Genomic DNA, 14325 nt, shown 5'->3' with positions numbered 1-14325 from the left:
GCAGGGGCCTGTGTCTCGGTTGCAAAATGTCTTAAGAAATCCAAGTCTATTTCTGGCCTTAGAATATGAAATGTTTAGCAAATGAAAACTGGTATCCATAGCACAGGCTTTAGGAGAGAATGAGACAATTTTGAAAGGATTTATTATTTCATCTGGGAATACCATGATATGATGGGAAATAAGAAAAGTCTGGGGAAGGTATGAAGGGGAGGTATTAAAAATATGAGCAGCAAATGGCCTTTGTTTTTTTTAATTCTGTGTTTGGTTCACAGATTTATTCTAACCTCTGGCTTCTCTATCACTTTCATCTCAAGTCTGCCAGATTTTCTTGGTAAACAAACAGTGAAATCAACAAATACCCTTCTTACATAGCTTTGGATGATCCTTTAAAGATATTGTGAGGGTTTTATTTTAATTGCACAATGAGATTTCCACACACAACCCAAGGCTATCTGCTTAGGTCAGCTTCCCCCAACCTGGTACCCTCCACATGTTTTGGACTATGAGTGCCGTCAGCTTCAGCCATCTTGACCATGCTGGATGGGGCAGATGGTAATTAAAATCCAAAACATCTGGAGAGCACTAACTTGGAGAAGGCTGAGTTAGGTTGTCATAGACTGTTTCTGTTGTGGAAATAATGCTCCACAAACTATCTTACCAATAGGGATCAATTAGAAATATGTTATTGGGTTTTTTCCTCCAAGATCTTTATTCAGTGCTGGTTGCATCTTGATTCAATTTCTGCTGAATGGTGGGAAAGCACTTTTGAACATCTTGAATTTTTTAAAAATAGTTCTTATGATGTGAAGTTGATTTATTGCTGACCTGTACCGGCTTTCAGTGTTGTGTCTGCAGGTTTTGAGAAAGCATGATGTAGAAAATTATTGCTTCCCCTGTTGTTTGGAAGAATGACTCCCTAATGGAGTCTTCTAGGCTTTACTGTCTTTTATCACTAAAGCGGATCTTACCTTGGTGTATGACTGCAGTATTTGTACTACCTCACAAAGGATATCTGTTGCCTTTGCTGTGTGGTGGTAAGACTTCCTTTTGTCTCCATGAAGCCACTTTGTTACTGGTTTCTTCCTTTCTACATTTTTTCTTCAGGGTGTGATGGATTAATCTTGGAAGACTGAGATCCATAGGTATGAAGAGGCTCGTCAATTGGACTCTTGGTAAAGGACTTTGATGATAAATTCTATTATAAATTATAAATTTATTTGTGAATTATATTTACAGGGGAGGTTCAGTCAAAGATTTTAGAAATATACATTTTTTTCTGATCAAAAGATCTCTGAGGCTGGAAGCTACTCTGAGAGTTACATGCTAGTGATCACAACAAAGTCTCATGTCAGTGTTTTACAAAAGTATTGTGATTGCCCTTACTGTGTCTATAATAAGTGAACAAACTTTGTACGTTGTCCTTGTATAGTGCTGTCGTCGCCCAGTGAGTCCCAACTGAGGGCACAAAGAGACACAAGAGGGAGGATCTGCAGTTGAATCTCCCAACTATTCTTCCACCACCACAACATCAGTTTAATAGTACCATGAAGGACAACAACTGCTTAAAAAAAAAACTTGGAGCAGAACTAGTTGAGGGAGAGTATTTATCAAAATAGACCTGAAGCTGCTTCCCATTACAGAAAAAAGAAGGATGTCCCCTGTCCTGCTGCAATCTAATAGCCACTTCGGGGGGGGGGGATTTAGATTGGGATAGGATTGAAGTTTAAAATCACAATGGGGTGGCCAACCTTGTACTGTCCAGTTGTTGTTGGATTCAGATTCCTAACAGCCACAGCCAGCAGGATAGATCATAAGAAAAAGGTCTGTTTGCATATGTAAAAATAAAAACGATTAGAAACCCACTATAAAACCACCAATATATACCAATAGCGTAATACAACAGGTCTCTTTTTGAGACCTAATGTACCAGGCTAAAAACCTATCTAGACCTGCATCCTGCTTACCACAGTGACCAGTTAGATGCCTAAAGGAAGCTTAGAAGCAGGACCTTGATACAATAGCTGCCTCACACTGTTGTTCCCCAACAACAGGTATGCAGAGGCATGCTGCCTCTAATTGTGGAAGCAGTAGTCAGCCATCATGCCAGGTAGCTGTTGAAGAGTTTATGACTTAAATTGGAATTTAGGATGCTTCCTAACATGATCTGGAACAGTCAGGGTAAGAGGAACACATTCAAATTTCTACACTGATGCAAAGAGATATGCTAAAAAAGTCATGAGGTACCACTAAAAGTCAGAATGAATTGGGAAGGCTGAACCAGGCACCAGTCTTGTAAGTTCTTCCTTTCTCTGCCTCCTTCACCCTCTAATCTGTGAATTTGGAAAGAGATGCGTGAGACACAGAGGCAGGCAGCACGTCCTGTTCTTGAATGGTCCTGTTGGGAGGAAAAGAAAGGGAACAGATGTGCGGTCTGAGGCAAAACAAAGCCTTGAGGTCAAAGAGCATCACTGAGGGATCCAAGCCCTGGGAGACCTGTCTAGTCAAAGGAGCAGAGCCCAAAATTAACTGTATTTTGTTTATTCCCATGTCATAATCTGTTTAGTCAGAAAAACAAATTCTGATTAGACTCTAAACAAGCAATTCTCCTTGCTACAGAGCCGGCTTGTATCATTTGTGCCAAGGAGAGTGTCTCAAGAATACTTAAAGATGGAGAATTGTGGCATTTCCTTTCCTTTTGTATTTCTTTTTTTTTTTTAAGGTCCACTTAATTTTGTTTAACTTGGGAATAGGTCGGTAAGCTAGGTTTTTAAGTGGAAAGAAGAATAGGTTGGGCTGTATTGTGCTAGTCCTCAGAGCCTTCCACAAGGTCCCCGTCCCCTTTAGCATCCAACATAAACACCTTGTTCCAGCTGTCAATCTTCATGGCCTCACTGATATAACAGTGCTGATATAACGGTGCTTGTTCGTTTTGTCCATCCATCTCTACCTCTTATGGAAAGTCTACTGTTCCATCCACATGCATTGGATTTTGCAGTCTATATATCTAGACAAAGACTTGGAAAACAGTGGTTTCTCTCTTTTTTTTAAAAAAAAATAATAATATTTATTACTTTTAGAACTTACAAAAAAGAAAAAGAAGAAAAAAAGACAAAAAGAAAAAAACAACAAAAAGGGGAAAAAATACAATACAATATATAATATAATCTAAACAAAACAAAACACAACATTAACCTAAACAAAACAAAACAAAAACAATTTAAAAACATACATTGTACCATTTCAGTAGTCTATCTTTCATACCCTTGTTTCATCGACCTCCTCTCACCTCCCTTTTTGTATTCCACTTCTATTAATTGTTTCAGCAATTCCTTTCCATCTTTCTCTGTTTTCTGTGATATAAATATCTTAACTCATTTTTACCCTTATTTTCCATTAATACTATAATGCTTATTTATGCTTAACTCCTTATAACATTTCAACTAAAGCCATAAGATTTCATTCCAACATTTTTCTAAAATCAGTCATAAAAGGCCTCAATTTATAGTCCTTAATTTGCCTCTGTAAGGCTGGGACTCCCACTTGTATTACTTTAGGTTCAACAACAGCAACTTTCTCCTTTGCCTTCTCAACAATTTGCCCTGTCAAAGTAGATTCCTGTATCAGATCCTGAATAATTTCTGTATTGATAGCCACTTTTTGTCCCAAGTTAGTCACTTTTTGTCCCAAGTTATCAATTTTAGTAGTCATGACATCTGTCTTCTTGTGGAGTTGTTCCAACGAGTGACTTATCTTGCATAATACAATCACTAAAGTTTCTTCTGTCGACATTCTCAAATAGTCCAAGGTCAATCCCTGATTCTCACAGTCTCTTATCTTGCAGCTGGAAAACAGTGGTTTCTCAATGGTGCTGCACAATATGCTACAAGCCACTGAGTGGTGGCCAAGGAGACAGGAGGGGACCTAGTTTATGCCTCCCACCTTCAGTGGCTGTTATAAATCCCTCTGTAAATAACTGGTTCTAAAGCAGTGTCTACCATCAGTGATGGACTGGATGAGGGTGAACAGAGGGTGAACAAACCTAATCCAGACAAGACAGAGGTACTCTTGAATAGGCAGAAAGTAGAACAAGAATAGGGATTCAGTCTGTACTAGATGGGGATATACTTCCCCTGAAGATGCATGTTTGCAGTTAGGGTGTGTGCCTAGATTCAACCCTGAGCAAGGGATGCCCAGGTTTCTGTGGTGGTTAGGAGTGCATTTGCACAGTTAAAGCTAGTGTGCTAGCTTCATCAGTTCCAAGAGATGTCTGATCTGGCCACAGGAACACATACCTTAGTTATATCCCATTTGAATTACTGCATGTAGGGATGCCTTTTAAAAGTGCTTGGGAATTTTAGTTGACCAAAGAGTTACAACCAGTCTGTTGACTGGGGATGGTTATAAGGAGCATGTTACTTCCTTGTTACAACAGCTACACTGGTTGCCAGTCTGTTTCTGGGCATAATTTGAAGTGCTGGTTATGACCTATGAAGCTGAGTCTACACAGCTTAGGCCCAGGCTATTTGAAGGACTGTATGAACCTGCCCAGGCTCTTAGATCACTGGGAGAGGCCTTCCTGCTCTCAATCTCACCACCCTCACAGACCAGGCTGCCAACTTGAATGAAATATTGTGGGGGCCCAGATAAGCCCCACCCCGCATAATCAATCACATGACACAGTGCATACACACCATTTGAATGACAGTGCCCATCAACTTTGAGGTAGCTCATTCCCCTCAAATATTTTATTGTGGGGGACGAAGCCCCCGCAGCCCCTAGGAGCTGGCTCCTATGTCACAGGCATATTTTGTGGAAACACAGGAGAGGGCCTTTTTAGTGACTGCTCCAGACTTCAGAACTCCCTTCCTAGAGAGACTAGGCTGACTCCCTCCCTGTTGTCCTTCTGCCGGCAGATGAAGACTGATTTATTCCAGCAGGGAACTGACTGCTTTCAAGGAAAGTGCTTTTAAATGGTGTGTTGTTTATAGTGTTTTTACTATATACACTTTAATAATTTGTTTTTACATCATTTAAATTCCATTATAGTTTAATTACTTTTTAACTACCGGTACATATAATCTTTTATATGTTTTCAGCTACCTGTGGTTTATCCCTTTCTGTTTCAATTTTTGTGAGCTGCCTTGAGTTTCTGTTTTGGGGAAAAGGAGGAATACAATATAAAATAAATATAGCATGGCAAAGTTTACTGTGTGATCAAGGCCTTCCTAAGTTCTTAGCATGCTCAAATGCTTTGTGTCCAAAATATACGCTGCTATGTGGCACAATTATAGACTAGTTTTGACTGTACCATGAAACCTACCTACTTGCCCTTCTTGATGGTTCTTCAGCAGTGCCAGTTAGGTAGGTATGCAAACTGCCTTGGATGCTGCTTAACAGTGGTTGCCGAAAACTGCAGATTCTGCATCTACATGGCTTCCTGCTGGTTTCAGAATGTTGGGAGCACCAGATGAAAAAGTGTTCTACAGATGCAGTAGTACCAAGAGAATGCCCCTCACATCCAGTATAAACCTGCCCACCTCCTTAAGTAAGTAGATCAAGGGGAAAGGGCATAAATCAAACATGACAGGGCTGCTTCATGATAGTTAAACTAAGCCACAGGCGAGGTACATAATCCTTTTTCAAAAGCCCGTGTTGCAGTTAGTGAACAAAGAGGAAGTTTGGTTGTGCTGCCACAAGTCCTGTAATATTATACTTGAAGGCTGCATTTCTACACGCACTTAGTTGTCTCCTTGAACACAGGATTGTGTTGCAAGCTTCTTAATGATGAATGTATAAAATATATTTTGCTGGGACTCCTGTAGCTGCCAGCTCACCACTGGCTGCAGTTGATCAGTTGTTTCCATTGTGGGTTGCATGCCCTCTCATAATGTGTCCTCTACTGCTTCATTCATCAGAGGTTCCCTGCTGCAGTGGTAGAAAAGAATGCTGTTAGTAATTGGCAGAGTACCAAGCAAACTCAATGGATTATTTTCCTTTGTGCATTCAGGAACTGGTTGGTTCCATGTGTCTAGGAATGGATGGGCCTCTTTGTTGGCCTGATAGAAAGGTAGTTACCTATATTTTTAGAAAGTAATTATTAGGTTATGATGGTGTGGTTGTGTCTTCCCTTGACCCTCAGTTATTAGCATCTATTTCTAGGCCAGTACAAAACATTAAATCCAGTGCAGCCTAGTTGAATTCATTTGCTGAAAACAAACATTAGGGAAAAGGTAGAGTATTTTAATCCTTTGTAATGGTTTATAATTAATGAGGGAATTAAAGTGTGTGGCACGTTCAATGCTGAAGCCCTCAAATTGCTTTGGAAAATGTACTATGGAGGTAAATGAGATGCCTGTGGGTGAGACGCTATGAGACTTCATGTAAGGCTAAAGAACAAGATAACAGATAAGAGAGTAGGAATATGATACTTTGCGCTGAGTTGCTCTACAATGCAACTGACATCTCAGAACAAGAAGAAATGCTGGGTTTGTAAAGCTCTTTATTCCAAGATACACTGAACATAATAAACAAAGGATTTGATAATCCTTCCTGGACATTTTCTTTATTAACTTCAGTGAGAATGAAAGTAATGTTTATATTTAAGGGTACATTTGTGTGTGTGTGTGTTTTACACTCCATTCATCATTTCAGTGTCCGTACCATCAGTTCTCAATGGATAATTTTATCAGTGTTACTCCTGTTACTACTTGCAGATTTTCTATGCATGTGGACTTGTCTTCCTGGCTTTGTGCATTGTTTTTTGAAATTGAAAATAAAACATCCCCACTGAATAAATAAAAATAAAGGTTCTTACAAACATATATTTAATAAGTCTACAAATAATAGGGGTCCACTGTTATTCCTTTCTGCTCCCTGCTATGGCAGTTTGCATGAGTGTTGAATTAGCTTTTCATGTAAAGATCTGGTTTTGTGCATTGATCTTCCTTATTGAATTGTAACTTGTATGTGTACAAGAATCAAGCTCAAACCTAGCCACTCGGCTCGTGATCCTTAACATTTTAAAGTTCTGTAATACAAACTAACAGTAACATGAGCCAGAATGATTATTGACACCAAAGAGAAAAGGGCAAGAATGCATTCCATGATGATAAACTGGGATTAATGTTGCAATTTTAAAAGCCTTATATTTGTTTATGTATTTATTATTTAATTTCTATACCACTTTTTATATTAACAATATCTCTAAGCAATTTACAAAAAAGGTGAAGCAACAACAGACAACTTAAACAAAATACAGAGTTACATATAAAAATGGTACATTAATATAAAAATTACTCATATATGTAAATCAATATCCATTCATTTTCTGTCTAGTTCTCTCTTCTTCTCAACTGCCAGGTTTCTCAGCCAGTGTTCAACAAACTCTTAAGTTCACCCACAAAAGTCTCACAATGAGAAGAGTTCCTTGTCATCACCCAAGTCTCTCACTCTAGACTTGCTTTTTATGGGCAGGCCCAAGGTAGATGGTGCTTTCTCTGGCTGACCACAGCTGTGTCCCATTGAGCTGCACTCTCCACACCCAGTTCCAGCAGGTTTGTTTAGTTTCCCAGGGGGTCCAAAGGATGGGGAAAGGGCTTTCCTCCATTCACAGCTCTTTCTTCACCCTCTTCTCCAGCTGCTTTTGGGGAAGTTTTTTTGTTTTGTTTTGTATATGTATACCAATGTTCAGTGTCATTCTGTTGCATTCAGTGTAACTTTTTGGGAGGACATGATTTAAGAGGTTGTGGTTCTTTACCCAGCAATAAGCAATTGCAATAATACTTGTAAAAAGTAACTTTTTAATTTACCTTTTCATCTAAGCACCACTAGGGGGAATTCAAATCACTACACTAATTCAGCAGCTGCCTCCAGCTGATGTATTTATCAACTGGATAAGGGAATCTGCTGCTGTACCCGTCACGATTGTTTCTCTACGGTTTAATGTGGAAAATCCTTAAAAACTAATATTTATTGTTTCATAAGCTTTCATGTGTTAGAGCCCACTTCATTATATGCATGAAATGCTCCCCTAAAATGGGGATTGTGTATAACACATTGGTTGAATATCTAATTTCTCTCCGCACCCCACCCCTCACACACAAGTGTAAAAAGAGAAAATAAAGTTTTACATTATGGAGCCAAAAGACCAAGAAAATGCAAGAGCCATGGAATACTAGGTTTCATGGGAACCAAAGCAAACTGCAAAGCAATAAAGATTACTTATCACTCATTTTATGTTTCATTAACTCCAGTCATATATTGAACTATATCTCACACATTGTGATAAACCCTGCTCTCATTGAGTGATTATAAAATAAAGTGTGGGAAGTCTGTGATCATAGAATTGTAACTGAAATTGCAACTGAAAGCAGAAGGGAGATTCTGCAGCACAGAGGCCCCCAAATCTGCTCTGGAGGGTTCTGCAGCTCTTTACATCAGTTTTTTTTTTGGAGGGGTGGGGGTTGCAGAGGAAGGAGTAATTTATCTGAATGGCTTCTCCATATTCCATGGACAGATGCCTTCCTTTAGTGGAGCAACACCAGCTTGATTCCGAGACTTCCAGGTTAGCGCCTCCGGCAATGGCGGAGCTCCTCCGATCGGGAGGAACTTGCTCCGTGGAAAGCAGGGGCTGAACCGCCACGGCGAAGGCGGAGACCCTTGAAAATCACAGGCGGAAGAGCCTGTGAACTTGGGATTCAGCTGGCACCTTTTGCGCCCCCCTACTCATGGGGAGACCCGGTATCGGGAATCCAGAGCGACGTGGGGTGAGTGGCACGGTGCTTTGAATCAACCGCTTCTTTCACGGAGTGAAGCCGCATTGCTGCTGTCGGAGAGCGCTGACTTTTTCCTGTGGACAATTGGATTTTAAATAACAACCCGTGAGTAGAACGGAAAATTGGATTTCTAAATACCTTAATTCGGCATCGAACGGGGAAGGCTCAAAACAGGAAGTCCGTCTCCCCTTTTTGTAAATAGACTGAAGCACAGTATTCGTAAGCTAAGGTTTTGGAAAGATCCATGTAATGGATCAAACTTCCATTGATTGAAACTATTAAACTCCCCTTGGAAGCAGGGGAAGAGGGGGGAAATTTTGACCAAGCGTGCCTGCAGGAGAGAGTGGAAAACTAAATTACCATGTCTCTGAACCTGGGAACGGGCTGCAAAAAGAAAAAAAAGGAAAAAGTCAATTGACGGTGAACAGTACATATTTGACAGCTAGCTACAAGAGAAAGATACTGTTTCCATTGTCCGCTTCTGTGTTTTAAAAGAAGAAAAAGTAACTGAAAATTGATACTATTTTTCACCTTTGGAACTGTGTTGGAAAGGACTGAGTTTTTGAAACTGTTACAAGAGCGGAGCGGAGGCATCCAGCTGTAAGATAAGGACTGTGAGAAACCAGAGTTTGACCTTGAACATCCCAAGAATGTCAGTTAGGGAAAATTTAGTGTCTGCATTTTATAAGACAAACTATTTGTTGGAAAAGCTTCATAAACAGATAGATGCTATGGCTACTAAAATTGACATCTTGGGATCAAAAGTGGGCATCAACACAGAAGTTGTCAAGGATCCGGCACAGGAATCTATTATGACTGAACAAATCGTTGAAAAGGAGAAGGAGAAAGTTGCTGTGGCTGAACCTAAAGTAATACAAGGGGGAGCCTTAACCTTACAGATGCAAATTGAGGATCACAAATTGAGGCCCTTTATGATTGAAACTAGAAAAAGCCAGATCTTGAAGACTGGAGCCTGGCCTGGTCTGGAAAAGGAAAGTTGGAGAGATTCCCCAATGCAGGGATCAATTGACTTTTGGGATATGGATTTGGGTCAGGAGGAGATTGGAGCTTTTGGGGCCTTTGGATTTGGAGGAATTTTGAAACAAGATTTGGAATGCTTTATGGATCCTAGCTTTAACTATGGAAATCTGGCTGTCCTGTTAAGAAGGAATAAAGGCATTGTTGGGATGGAGCTCCCCCGAGATCTGCTTTTTAGCACTAAAGATTATGAAGAAGATCAGCAGAAGGGACATGAAGAAGAGTTAAGAGCCTCGGATATAAGATCTCCAGGTTGATGGACTGTGTGGAGTTGACAGAAGGGACGGCAGAGGCCGAGACCAGGGAGAGGAGACGGTGGAAGAAGATTGGGAATTTAAAGTTTATATTTGGAAATTTTGTAAAAATTTAATGAGGGAGAGAAAAATCGTGGAATGAAATTTTTATGACCCTAGTGGAAATGTTTTAAGAGTTTAAGTTCAAATAGATATATTAATTTTAAGGAGAAATAAGATTAAAAAAAAAAAAGGATTGTTAATTGGCGAAAGAAGAGAATGTAAAATTATAGTACATTAAGATAGATTATAAGGACAAAATAAAGAGGGAAAGGATTTGCTGAAATATCTAACTGAATTAGAATACAAAAAAGGGAGGTGGGAGGAGGTCAAGGAAACAAGCAAATGAAAGATATATTATGTGAAGGTTTGATGTGTTTCTTGCTTTTGTTTTTCCTTTTTTCTTAATCTTTTTTTCCTTTTTTTTATTTGTATGGTATTCTTTTTTTTAATGTGATACATTGTTTTGTTTTTTGTTTAATTTGGTGTTTTTCTGTTTTATCTGTAACCTTTAAAACCTTAATAAATATTATTTTAAAAAAAACAACAACACCAGCTTGATTCCATCCTGTATCAAAGTGCACTGCAAAAGATGTCCTCCTGTGTTGGGCTAAATCGTTGTTCATTTGCATGGGATATGTAGGAAAAGCAGCAGTATGGCTTTTCTCCTGGAGAAGAACACTTCTTTAAATTCTCCCAGAGACCTGAGGGTGTTGTCTTTTGCAACACCTGAAGTAACCACCCATGTTTGTTGTAACAATGAGCTTGCTGCTGGAGGTTGTTAACCTGGGGTTGGTATCCTTAACCTCCAGGAAATTCGCAGAGGTGAGGTGAGGCAGTTGCCTCAGGGCAGCAGACTCCCAACAACTGGGAGGGGTGGCAAATCTAGCCTCTGTGGAGCAAACTCTGCACTTGTCAGCCTCCTCTTCTGCACATTCACTGCCCTCCGCCACGTGCCTTTAAAATATATATATATATATGCAAGAGCCAAACATAGAAATGAGCAGCATTGGACAGAATGAAGGAAGATCTGGGTAGAATTACAAGCAAGGATTTTTTTTTTACTGGTACCTTACTGCCAATGATGGAATAATAATTGTCCTACAAAGCTGCTTGCTTGATGCCAAAAGAGAAGATGCCACAATGAGTAATGATAAAGGAATGTACATTTGTCTTGAACATTCACACAGGTTCTTTTTATTAGCAGTCTAAAGTAAAATAAAGTACCTTAGTTATTACAGTGGCCATGCACATGAAAAGACGAGCTGGTGGATGAGCCAATTCAGTGACCCCAACCTGCACAGATATGAAAGTTAAAAACAGATTAGATTTTCCAGAACTGGTGTTTTGGAAACAATATCCATCTCAGCAGAAGACAGAGTAGCACAACCCGAAAGGCTAGTCATTTGCTGGGCAAAGAGAACTAAACTTATTTGTTGAGCATGCATATATGCAAACCCATGCTTTATTGAAATTTTATATTATTTATTATTTTGATAGATAGTGAACAGTTTTCAAAAAAGATACTGTGGGGTGGGGAAAGATGCCAAAGAGGACAACCAAAATGATCAAGGGGATGGAGGTGCCTACCCTATGATGAAAGGTTACAATATTTTGGGCTTGTTAGTTTAGGAAAATGGCGATTTGGGGAACATAATGTCAGAAGCTGGGGGTCATCCTATAAAGCTGAATCCTGAAATCTTCTGGAAAGGCAAAAGGAAAGACTTATTCACACCATGCAGTGATCTTTAATGTCGCTGAATTACTGGATACTTGCCAGAAGCTTAATGTGGATGTCCCTAGAAGCTTAATGTGGATGTGCCCATGTGTGTTTTGAAAGAAACCCAACTGCATACCAGATCCCATGCTGTGCAATACATATGTAAGTGTGGGAAAAGGCATATGTGTCTGTGCATACCTGGCCTTGTTTCACTGCAGTGAACTTGCCATCTTCCTAGCAATGCATTATGTGTCAGAACCGCCTCTCCACTCTTCTAATCCGTTTCTCAACCACGGATGGTTTAATTGTTGCAAATGGAATACTTGTTCTACAGAAGTCCAATAAATCTGCAGCCCGTCTTCCCGGTAATCAATCACAGATTGCGAATTGCATGAGGAAAAAATCTATAAGCTATGTTTTTCATGTCTAGTATGTTGGGTTATTTTCATGTCTTGTGGTTTGCATTTGGCCACTGTCATTTTGGAGGAATTTCCTGCCATCTGCCTTCAATTGAATTTTCTCACAGATTTGGACTTGCTTGTAAATACTGTGATCTGGCAAAGGGAGAATCTTTGTTTGTCAGGGGCATTTCTTGAAAACCATTATTATGGGATTGGCAGTGTGCCGGCCTAGGAAAAATGCAGAAGGTAAAAAAGGTGCAGGCTGTTCTTTCTTTTTCTTAAATGGGTGAAACAACCAACACTTTTATCAGCTACTGTTGATGGCTCATTGCATCCTTCTGCCTGTTCAGGCTGTCCTTGTATTTCATATTTTCTCATTAGTGGACTGCAAGCCAGGATACAGCAGCAAACCAAGCAGTCCTTAGAATTATATTTAGTATTTCCCAAGGAATGTCATTGCACTGCACCAATCACATCAGGACTTTATTTACAACCATCCCTAATGAAGTGTATTTGGTGGCTGGATTTGTTCTGCAAATTAATATTCGAACAGCAAACATCAGTGCCAGCCAATTCTTAGAAATGAAGTTGGGTGGGATTTAATTCTGCTGTGCAAAACATTTTCTTTAATTTGGCAATGGTTTCACAGCCGAGCTATTGCCAGGGTAATATCTTTTGCTTTATCTCTGAGACAGAAAATATATTTCAACCACTGTATTAGTACTCAAAATTAAGCAAAAATAAAGCTTTTTGGCCCTCTTATGTGTCTTCAAAGACACACTACGTGGGCTTCTTGCAAAGACTGTCACAATCTCTACTGCACTCCCTCTCCCACAGTGCACAGTTGTTACTGTTTTACTTTTTGGGGTTATCAACAAGTTTTCCAGCTTAACAGAACAAACCATTATTTTGTAAACAAACCATAAACACTTCAGATTTCTTTCTAGGAGACATATATATCCCAGAGTCTTAGACATCCATCTTTGAAGGGGTGTTTTGTTTTGTTTTTAGCCTGAGCTGGATGGCTTGATTTTTGGGTTGCTATGACTTGAACTTTGACTTGCCAGATGTCTGCATTTGATCATGGTCATAATGCTTGTGCAGATTGTCTGGGTACAGGCCAGAAGCCACTTTAATATTTGTGTTCTACAGCCAGTGGCAACTCCACACATAAAGATCCTTCACCTTCTCCCTCTGTAACATTATCCTCCTTACCTAATTACTGACCTCCCTAATTGCAAGGTGTGTAAAGCAATAACTTTGCCCAAACAATATTCGCTTTGGGCTGTTCCCTATGCAGTGGAAGGCTCAGTTATAAAATTCCTAAACAAATCCACATATTGTGAATTGGTAGCCTTCGCCTGCCATTCCTAGAGACAAGGAGGCAGGAAAACAAAATAGCCTCTCTAGCACTTCTGCTGTAATCTATCATAAAATGAAAGTGAAACAGGTGCTTCCAGTAGTGAGAACTGACCAAGTCCCCACATTTTCAGAATACAAGTACCTTTGAATTATATATTGTTCTGTTTTCAGTTCTTAATTATTTTTTTATTTACTGTATTTATCTTCTGCTGTTTTTGACTTACCTCATTTTTCTCTGTTGAAATCATAAAATACTTACCACTTCAATAGTGTGGTGATGATATGATATAATATTGTGAATTTAGGTTGGATTCCAATGTGGTTGCTTGTCAGCACAACAAGCAGATTTGGGTTGTGTGCAGAGGAGTTTAAAGGGGGAAAGGCTCTCTGGAGCAGATTTTTTAGGGTGCTGAAGGGCTGCTGGGGGGAAGGAGAGAAAGGTGAAGTTCCATTGTGTGAATGAAAGTTCATTCTACTTGTGCACAGTGTGTGTGTATTGCTTTTTTATGTTATTGTTGGTGGTTTTCAGCCAGCTTGGGCTTTCCACAGAAGGGAAAAGCGGGATGTTAATGCTGAATTGAATAAATGAGTGCCTGTGTGTTGACCTCTGTCTGAAGACAGAGTGCTAGAAGCCTTTGCTTCTATTTGTTTGTATAGATCACCTAATCAGAAAACTTATAGCAAGCATCTTATTTCATCATCTCCCCAGAACTTCCAAATAATGTCATTTTAACACT

At 39.6% G+C, this 14325-nt stretch overlaps 1 protein-coding gene across 4 annotated transcripts in view; it reads left to right on the top strand.

Moving 5' to 3' along the window:
• Nucleotides 1–14325, top strand: part of GLIS1 (GLIS family zinc finger 1) — a 197116-nt gene that overhangs the window by 40275 nt on the left and 142516 nt on the right. The gene's annotated exons all lie outside the window — the stretch shown is intronic.

This window comes from Podarcis erhardii, assembly GCF_964252035.2.
Source record: "Podarcis erhardii genome assembly, chromosome: 6".
In the NCBI taxonomy this organism is placed as follows: domain Eukaryota; kingdom Metazoa; phylum Chordata; class Lepidosauria; order Squamata; family Lacertidae; genus Podarcis; species Podarcis erhardii.
Note: the sequence above shows the minus strand (reverse complement) of the source record. Positions and strands in the feature narration are given on the sequence as shown.